The sequence below is a fragment of the Filicampus tigris genome, chromosome 3 (genome assembly GCF_054856515.1).
Source record: "Filicampus tigris isolate MCC_2025a chromosome 3, RoL_Ftig_1.0, whole genome shotgun sequence".
Lineage (NCBI taxonomy): Eukaryota > Metazoa > Chordata > Actinopteri > Syngnathiformes > Syngnathidae > Filicampus > Filicampus tigris.
This window is the reverse complement of record NC_141219.1, coordinates 25,841,196-25,852,280: the sequence shown is the minus strand read 5'-3', so window position 1 is coordinate 25,852,280 and position 11,085 is coordinate 25,841,196.

Sequence of the window (11,085 nt, the reverse complement as noted above, 5' to 3'; positions counted from 1 at the left end):
TTAAGGGAAAAAAGTCAGCGAGCAAAAGCATCTAACACTGGCATGGCACACATTGGGAAGCAGCTGGTGGGGAAGGTCAGAAGAGCTGCTCTCAGCACTGCTTGATATTAGAAACACAGCGTCCACCAAAAAACACACCACAAAACACCTTTTCCAAAGTCATCCGATGTGCTTTTACACTTTTTGGCATTAGGGAAAAAAACAAAAACAAACATAGTGCACACGACAAAAGCCAAAGGGAAGAAAGTGGAAGGTTTGAGGTTCACCCCTGCCAAAATATCACTGAGATTCTGGACCCCAAATTGCTGCTGATGCTGCATCATTACCATATGAATGTGCTGTTTGCTTTCCTTCCACGGCAGCATAAACCATTGTGATCAATCATTTCTATTGTGTGAACGTGGCAGTCTTGGTATATTTCTTATAGGGAGAAATGTCCTCTGTTAACGCAGACCATTTACCAATACGGTCTAAAGCCAGAGGCATGGTGAACAAGGCACAACAGTGCACCGCACATGTACATCCACGCACGTATTTTCTATCCCATTTATTCTGTTCAGAGTTGTGGGCAGTTGGCACTTTTCCAACATGACATTGGGAAAAAGGCAGTTCGCAACCCAGACTGGTTGCTAATCAATCAGAGGGCATATAGAGACAGACAACCATTCACACTCACATTTACATTGTCATCGAGTGGAACTCAACCCACACGACCTGCAAGGAAATCAGGCAAATGAACCATTACACTGTCAGTGAATACAATTAGGTGTAATAACATTTGCAGCAATTACGTCAAACCAAACCAAGTGGCCTTGTTACATGAAAACATTCAGGCACCAAACAATTATGATATAGGCATATACAATTGAATAAGAAGTATTAGAAATCTGAAAAACTACAGTTGTGTTGAATATTTCCATTTCTATGTTTGGTCTGTGTGTGTTATCTTTCAAATGTAATGTGGTTATTAGCAAGAAAAACAGTGTGATTCATCATAAAAAAAAAACATTTGTTCAGCCACTTGTTGCCAAGCAGAATTCGTAGACCAAAATCTCATTTTCACACAGTGGCAAACTAAGTTCAGACAAAGCAGATGCGTAGAAAACAGTTAGGAGTAATTCGTTTATTGACACGTTTGCACTTGAATCACTACTCTGTATTATTTTGTAAATGTAAAATTGATCACATTGCAGAACAGGCTCCATCACATTCACATTGAGGACCTTATATTCGTAGACAAATGCCTATACGCTCGGCGTAAAAACGGGCTCATCGTCAGTTTCATGATGGGGCAGGTCTAGTTTACCGTGTTTGGGACCACGCTACGCTTTGATTGGTGTTCTGGCGTACTCCATTGCATGCTTCCGGCACATCTGGCAATTTGGTGACCAAAAGTCTACTTGATTTTAGGCTACCTAAAAGCAGGTCTACATTTTTGACCAGGTGGTGTAAGGAGATTTTGGTGGATTTGATCACGGTGAAGGCAGACAGACTATGAGCTCTTATTATAATACCTATTCATTGACCGAATTATTAATATGATATGTTGTCACACACTGATGCATGATCGGGGGTGAAAGGCGGTGCCTATACACAGCGGCCAACTTCCCACCATCCGCAAGTGGAGATCTTGCAGTTCCTTTTACTGTAAATGCACTTTGCGCAAGATGAGCTCCTGCATGCACTCCAGCAAGTCCTTCCACCATGTAGACAGTACGCCTCTCTCTGATGAATTTAAATGGATGAGGGGAGTCGCTTTGATTGGCCTGGAGTTGGCCGTGTTCCCTCCCACAATGGGGCAAATGCCCTCTTCTATCTGTGCTGGTCCAAAAATACCAAAATACCAAAAAAAAGAAAACTCCACTCATGTACATGGCTCGACTGCGCTGGGCATAAAACTAGGGTCCTCAGTCTCCAAGATAGCATATTAGGTGCTAGCTTCTGCAATTAGTTTTCATGAGTTGACAATAGCCTGCCGCTAGTTTTTTTTTTGCAACTTGAAATTTGAATCTCGGGTGAATGGCGTCACAATGTTGTAACGGCCAGTCAAAAATCTCATGTCGTATGGGCTATATCATAAACGTATCATTAGCTTTCACAAGAGAAATTCAGTATGAAGGAAGATCCAGGTCGCCGATGCCAAGCAATACTAATACAGTATATAAAACATTAGTAATTTCATATATACTTGTGTCTCTATCAAAGAAATGAATAAATGCAGTGAATGAATGGGATGATGACCAATAGCCACTCAAATATTCACACTCTGTCCATTTGTTTCTTGTTCGGCTCCTCTCTTTGTGTTGTTATTATATAGCTACAGCAGCCTGGCCAATCCATTTTTTGCTAAAGCTACACTCTTTGTGTTTCATTACAAGAAGTTTTTTAAAAAGGACACACTGAGCAAGGACGGAAGTGGGTTTTCCTATGTCCCTGTTATCGTCCCTAACCGGATCAAGTACAGACTGACGTGTTGTTGGGTTCTTTTAAAAAGCAAGACTACTGTTGTCTTCCACGATACACTGTAGACACAACACTGTAGTGTCCTTTTTTTTCTTTTTCATGCGGGTTCCCTGCAGTAGCATTGTACTCACAGGCCCAAAATGTAAGGACAGAAGCACTTTAAAAGGATGAGGACGGACGTGGTTAGAAGACGATTATTTTTATGAATAAGGGTGCAGGGATGATAACAGAAGGGTGCCCACGTTGCGAACTGAGGATGAAGGTCCTAATGACAACACCGGGGTCACAGTTTTTCCGTTGTTTTTCCGTTGCAGTGAGTTGATATATGTCGGGGGGCCAATCACCAAGTGCGCGGGTCTGAGTTGCCGACCGTATTTTTTTCACAACTGGACAATTCCGTAGCATTTGGCCATGTTGCCTTGTAAGGCAGTATGTTGCACGAGCCCACTTCCAGAGGTCATTTTCATCATAATGTCTCTGGCAAACATCTGGCTGTTATCATCTTTAAATGTGTCAACTCTCCTTTAATAAAAACTACACAAGGAGTCTTTTTCATCACCCGCATTGTCACGGAAATAAATGGACTGCTTACTCAAAGGCCAGCTGTGTGATATTGTGTTGGTGGATGGAGATCTGGAGAAGACCATATTGGTTGGAGAGTAAGATTTCCCCCTGGAGTAGCAATGTGTTGATCTCCCCCAGGCTCCACCCTCACCATAAATTAGAGCACCCTGGTCCCTGGCCACGATTAATCACATGACCACAGGAGCCAGATTAAATCTGTAGCCTTGGACCGTTCTCCTGTCTCACTCTTTCAACCTCCTCTGTCAAGTGGGATGCATACAAACAGGAAGCACTGGTGCACACACAAGGAAACACAACTTCAGTAATAAGTTCTAAACACAGTAGTGTGATTTGTCAGAGTGTCATTATTCACATGGTTACCTGTCACTCTGAGATCATTGTCTGACTACATGAAAGAGAATACGTCCTGTTGTTCAGCTCTCTATTGCAGAGCATTGCAGAATACATTTCTCATTGACAGGCCGCTAACATGGTTACTCTGGCTCTCAGCTCAGGAAGCCCCAACATAATATGTCATATGCACAAGTAAAATAATACAAGTGCAATAATACAGTCCATTCATATGATGTAAATTTAAAGACACTCATGGTCACAAAGAAAAGACACTCAGACATCCACCAAGCCGAAATGATAACGCTCAGCTTCATTATGCAGCGGACTCACAGGAGTCCGATTGTCCTGAGGTTGTACAATTCAGGCATTTTTGGGAATAATATGCCACTAGAGAGCTCCGGACATCACGTAACTATTCCCGCGTGCATTTGTTTTCGCAGCCACATTGGCACTATAGAAGCGCCAGCACGCCAAGGACTAACAATGGAGAGAAGCGATAAACAAGCATTTATCCGTCAACATTCCGTCCAAGTGAATTCACATCTCACTTTGATGAAAGGGACACAATGAGATATATGCGCAAGCTGGACAGGATATTGGACATTACTGATCTATCATGCGCCAGGAGTGCTTTTTTTTCAACTATCACGACGGCAGAGAGGGATAATGTTCCGGCTGGATCTGCAGTACGCAGATATCTACAATCTTCTCGTCACGTTTCCCTCTCACTACACAGGTGAGTGCTTGCAATCACAGAAAGGCTTGGAAGGTTACAACGTTGGTGACCCCTGGAGTAGAGGCAAAGAGGGTCGATAGAGGGGTTGAGCAACTGATGGAAGGTCAAGAGAAGAATGGGCATAATAACAGCCATATCAGCAACAGTAATTATGACATGATGACAGCAAACAAGGCGCACACATTTTGAGTTTGAACCACTGTCATGACACCAATAGTTAAGTTTTGCTTTCTTTGGCTTTTTTTTTTTTTTTCAGTACTTATTCAAAATTGCAGACCAGCCACAACAATGGGGTGTTAATTGAAGAAGGCGGTGGACACCACAAAAGTGTTTGCAAATGCAAAACAACTGAAATAATTAGATGCATAACACATACAGACATGATACGTGAGCAACAATAGGCATTAATAACTATATTTAGTTATTAACACTAAATTTAAATGATGAAATACGGTACCTAGGGCACAGAGATCGTAGGTCCGAATTCGGCCCCGGCCTCCCTGTGTAGAGTTTGCATGTTCTCCCTGTGCCTGCGTGGGTTTTCTCAGGGTACTCCGGTTTCCTCCCACATTCCAAAAACATGCATGCTAGGTTAATTGATCACTCTAAGATGCCCCTAGGTGTGATTGTGAGTGCGGTTGTTTGTTTGTCTCTGTGTGCCCTGCGATTGGCTGGCAACCAATTCAGGGTGTCCCCCGCCTACTGCACGAAGACAGCTGGGATAGGCTCCAGCACGCCCCGCGACCCTTGTGAGGATAAGCGGTGTAGATAATGGATGGATGGGTACCAAGGGCCCTATTTTAGTGGACTGGCGCCCATGCGTTCGGCGTAAAAACGAGCGTAACTTCATTTTCGTGCTGGCGCAAGTCTAGTCTAGCGTGTTTGGGGCCGTATTGCGCCCTTCTGGGCCTTCCTGCACACAGCGTTGCTTTGTTGTTGGCGCTAAGCATAAAAATGAGTGCATATCAATTTTCCTGCTAAGGGCAATAGTCCAGTTCAGCGTGTTTGTGAATTTGGTAGACACGCTACGCCTCACTGGGTGTTCCCAACATGTACCCCAGCGTATTTGCAAATTTGGTTACAAAAAGTACACAAGATTTTAGACTAGGTAAACATACAGTAGGTCTAAGTGGTAGAATAGGTGGTATAACGCCACTTTGGAGAATTTGATCGTGGCACAGGCAGACAGATTCGGCGCTCCGCGGATGTGTATGGTGGATGTCACCGGATTTCATCCATAAATATGACAACATCATGGGACAATCCCTCTGAATCATAGTACAAATCAATTAATTGAACAAATTATAATCATTGTCATCTAAAAAATATATTAATAGCACCCCCATCTTTATTGGGGTTAGGACCACACGTCATGGTGGTCCCCAATTGCCCACGTCACAGTCTATTTCTGTTTCCGCAATTTTGCGATGCCCTGATTTTAATGCAAATGAGGGATGGCGCTACAATTGGCTGGGAAAAGGCTACTTCCATCCCACATCGGCGCACAAAGATGCAAAAGAAAAGAAGAAAAAGACGCAAAAGAAAGAAAACTCCACCCATGTGCAGTGAGACTGCGCTTTGTGCTCGACTTGCGCTGGGATTGAAAAGAGGGCCCCTGGTGTGTTGACGTACAGTATAGTCAATGAAACCTAATTTAGACACAATTATGAAACTTGAATTAGTTAGTGGTAAAAAACCTAATTGAATTATACAGACAGTGGTCAACCATCCGAATAAAAGGAATGTTTAGTTTATTTAATGGAACTGTAAAAGGGATCTATAATTAAACCTATGGTAATTTGAAATGCAAGGCTATCTAATATTACACTGCAGTCCTAGTAATCCTATTAAAGCAAGAGGATATTGGAATTGTTGTGGTGTGTTTTAATGATGTGTTTGTTTACTGAAGAAAGGAAATATATTTGGAATGTGCATATAAATGTCATGGCTGTAACGACTGATCACCTCGAGTGTGTTTTAACTGCAAGGCAATTGACTGATTTTAGAACACCAGGCTGATACGTTTGCATTCTAATGCACAGCAGAGCAGAGCAATGACCAAAAGGGACCTCTGTGTAAAAGCCACCTCTCAGACTTAGCAGTGAGCCATGATGGTACGAAGGCACACGTGGATTCAACAGGGGATGTTTGAACCACATGAAGCCAACCGGATGTAATGCAATATGGAAATGAAACAGTTGTCAAAGTGAATCCGCCTGCTGTTGTTTTTAAAGAATTGCATGCGAAATGCATATGACATGACTGACTGAAAACAAACACGCACGGCATGCTTTTTTTTCCCCCCTTTTATGTTTTATTGTTGAGACCATGGGTTTAAGCTCAGGTCAAAGATACGGAGAAGAAGAGAGACACACGAGTCAAGATGTGCTTACAACTGAAGGCCTGATAGTTTTGTCTTGGAAGTCAAAAGTCATTTAGAAATGGCAGCCTTTTTAATGTTACACAACATCACATCATTCAAGCGGGTAAGAGAAGGGATGGCGGCGATAGTGTTTTCAGGCTTGTGTGGAGGAATGGATGCAAGAAGCCTGGACACTAAATGACTGCTGTTAGTGCCTGGACAATGACTTATGGTTCATTAGCAGGGCTGCATACAAACGGTTCTATTTTCATGCCCAGTGCAAATCTAATGTGAGGCACGGTGGAAATATGTGCAGGGGAATGCAAGACTGGGTTTTGGTATTTTTGCAAACACACACAGCTTGTGAAAAACAGGCATGCTGCACCGTTATGGGCGTGAACAATGCCAACTTCAATCAAGGCCGGACAAAAAGGCGGAAAGACAGACGCCAGAAGGGTACCCCGGCTGCAGGCGGAAGGTATTAAACGGACTGTTTAATTCGAGTAAAATGCCCAGTTCTGATCATTTCTGTAATTTGGGCGCGGCCATATTGCTCATTTCTTGGGGGTGGTTCTGAACTGGTTAGTTTTGTACTGTTTCTCCAAAAGAAATTGATCAAAGTTCAAATGCAAGCTATATTTTCTATATTTTAATAGAAAAAAAATACATAAACTGAGCTTGTTATGGAAAAATGGACCATCCTGGCTGGATGATACAATAACTTCTATTCAGCATTTTTCCATGCTGATTAGATAGGAAGCCCTGCAGCACTACTGTAGAAAACATGTGGGGTTCATTTAAATAAAATAAATCCCCACCGAAATGACCAGCTACAGTTCTTTGCCTGATTAAATAAGTGTACTATTTCTAGACTGTAGGTGAAGTTTGATGCCAATGTGCCTCCAAACAGCAGGGTGTGACACCAGCAGCTTTCTGCCCTTCCACTGTCACCTTTATTACCATCCTGCCAGGCTGAGTGCCATGTTTACCTTAGAGTTGCTGAGTTAAGTGACAAATGAGGCATTGAGGACATTAGAAAGGCATTTGCAGCAAACACAAATAGATAGATGTGTTTATTTCCATCACATCCCTTTGGCTATGTTCATCTACTGTATTATTAGTGTTTTAAGTAATGTTGAAAACACGTTTGCATCTTTTTTTTTTTTTTTTAAATGAGAAAACACTGTGAGCACATGTGCTTGGAATAAAATCTGGCCTCATTTTCCTTTTAAATACCGAGGGCGTTTGCTATTACACGCACCCGACGCACCTGACAATTTGGGGGGTTTGTGGGTGGAAGAGCCCACTTCACAGTTGCCAACTTTACATCATCCGCAAGTGGAGAGCTTCTTGCAGTTCCTTATAAACGTCTATAAAATACAATATATATTACTACTGCAAGGTTTTAAAATGGGGTTTAAATGATTTGCATGAGCTGTTTAAGTTAGTCAGAGTTGGGTAGAGTAGCCATAATCAATTAAGAGTAGTTACTTTACTACAATTATATGACACAAGTAAAAGTAAAACATACTCCTCAAATTAATTATTTGAGTCACGGTAAGCATTAAGTGAAGAACTGAACCGAGCTTCTAATTTGTTTTAATTAGGTAAGTAGTAAGCAAGTATAAAATAGGAATGTGCAAATTCAGATCTCAATAATATGACTACCTAAAACCTTTTTTCAAATAAAATAAATATAAACTAAGGCAAATTCTTAATATCGTTTACGCTACATTATTAATTTTGTAATTGTATATAATTTCATCATATTGACGCGGATAGGTGGATTCACCCACATTTATCAGCACATCTGACATGTGTTTCATTACTCAAAAACATCTTAGTTGTGCCAACTTACGTCTTTATCTTCAGTGATGGGCTTACATTGCTGATTGCCTTTTCTCACATCTCCTTTTTATTGCGCACAATCCTTTCTACAAGGAACAGGAAGCTCCAACGGGTCTGATTGGGTCGATGGAACTGCATCTGTGTGCCGTGGTTGACCTGATGCTTTTATTCCACAGCACATTACATTTAGCTGAGCAGACCAAGACATGCTTTTGTTTCTCAAGTTCAAAATTCAAGTCTTTGTAGACTGAAAAGTGGACACTTTTAGGCACGGACGGCAACACATGAACCAGCTTTTTTTTTTTTTTTCGTATGCCTGGACTTTGGTCCGTTTTTATTCACTTTGAAAAGTTTGTTTCTGTGCGAGACTGTGTGCTGTCATTTGACTCGTGGTTACACTGGAGTCGTCACATATGGTCATACAGAAGTCAGTGCAGTTTTTGTAGCACAGAATAGCACTGTGAATGTAGCCAGAAATATTTACATATTCACTGTATGGGATGTCACTGTGCATCGACTCACAGAGACCTAAATAGTGCACCGCCATCTGTGTACGCAATTTATGTAAGCGCATAGCGTGCCAGTTTGCAATGGTGCTTCAGTAAATTAAAAAAAAAAAAGTTCGACTAAGTTAAATACGGACATGGTGACGCTTTTATCAACTTGCATTACCCTCAACGCGGTTGCTGAATAATGAGTGAAGTCAAATAATTGGGTGAGTCAAAACATGAGTCAATATAGCTAGAACCACTAGCTGTTATATTGTGTTTGTCAGCCAATTAATGAAGCGAACATGCAAAGTGGTGAGTCACAGCGAGGCCACTCAGCTTGCGTGAGAAAGGAGACTCCCAACTGCAATTTATACGTGCGAATTTGTTACCATGGATTGCTAGTGTGTGATGTATTTTTTACTGAACAACACATCCTTCCCCGCTCACACAGTTGATGGAGAAAGTCTCGATTCAAGAGGTACGACAGGCTAAGAAGCACTCTATTACATCAACATCGAGCTACTTGAATGTACAATTGAATTCACTGCAAGTGATTAATGTTGACTGAAGAGTCTTTGGCTGTGTTGAAATAAAAAAAAAAAAAATGTCATAATGGATCTGTGTGATACAGCTCGTGTCTTTTCAGAGATTAGGCTGTATTTAGTCCAGAAATGGTTTGTCATGTAATACCTGTCAACAGTTGTACGTTCCTTCAAAACACTGGGCCTTGGCCATCAACAGTTCTCACAATTGTATTCACCTTGTTGTCTTACGAACAGTGGCCCGAGCACAAGTAAGCAGCCACCACCTTTTTCCAGAGCTTTGGTGAGCTGCTTGATAAAGCCGAGCTTGATGTGCAGCGGTGGGAAGTGTATCCTGTCTCTGTCCACCAGCGTGTTGTTGATGATATTTCTTGCTCTGCTAGGCACCAATTCCTCCCACATTGGCCAGTCCTTCTTTGTGTAGTGTTAAGCAGCGTCCCTACTATCCTACAATGCCACATGCACAGAAAGCATGGGTACTTGGTGAATCCAGACTTTTTTAATTATTTTTTTTTAATTCACCATCTACAGGTCAACACAAATAAAGCACTCATGCTGATCATAAAGAACATTCTCCTGTACATATTTAATAACTTCGTGCTTTTCCTTCAGCGTAGTTGGCTGAACGAGGAGAAGAGAGAAGATGAGTAATATCTGTACAGCACAGCATGTCCTACTCTTCCGGGTCCCCAGATTCAGAATCCCTGACAAGTGAAAATCCATGTAAAAAACAACAACAACATATGACCGTAGTTCAAAAAGTTTACCTGATTGAGCAAAACCAATGCGATATTTGACTTCAGCATATAAAAATCGTCTATGATCAGCAAAATAATGCTGACGAGTGAAATGAAACTGTGGACTACCTGTCAAGGATCCAGTTTATTGCAAACATAATACTACAACTGAAGTTCTATACAGTATGGCTACTTTTCCAATTTTCAAATACCTGCTTGCATCCAAACCGTCACTCACGCCGCACAGATACAACTGTTCTGGTCTGCTGCTGCAGCTTTTGCGGAAAAAAAAAAACAAAAAACGACAGAGATGTAAACAGTCAGTGTAAATTAGCAGACGTGACGGCAGAGCCTGTGTTAAGGTCTGATTTGGTGATTAGTTGAAGCGCAGGGTCAAATTACGGTCAGCCAGGATTTTGTTTGATTAAGTACAGCCCAAAAGATCACTACTGTACCTACTTTGTGATGGGAGACAGTAATGGCGCACTTGAAATAGCTGCTTCATAGCTGCACAAACAGGAAGCAATCAAGCAAGCTTTGTGTTTTAGTAACGAGCGTAGAGGGGCAAGGGATTCATCCGAATATAGTTTCATTTAATGGCATACTGTCAGAGCGACACTTTTCTACAAACTGCAATCACCATCTAATGAGAACCACAACAAGGCTTTATATAAACTCTGACTTTATAAAATTAGCAATAATTTTCAGTCTTATTGATACAGTTAAAGATATCATTTTTTTCAACTGATCAGCGTTGCAACGAACGATTAATTATGCTACTAATGGATTAATCTGCTAAATCTTTGTCGATTAATCCATGAATCGAATTAAAAAAACATTTTTAAATTCCCATCCATTTTTTTTTTTCCAGAAACAGGACAATTTTTCAAATTCACGGTTCAGACAATGCACAGACATAAATTGATGATGATTAATGATTCACTTACTGGTTTGATCCATAGCATCAGAAAATTAGAAAAAAAAACAT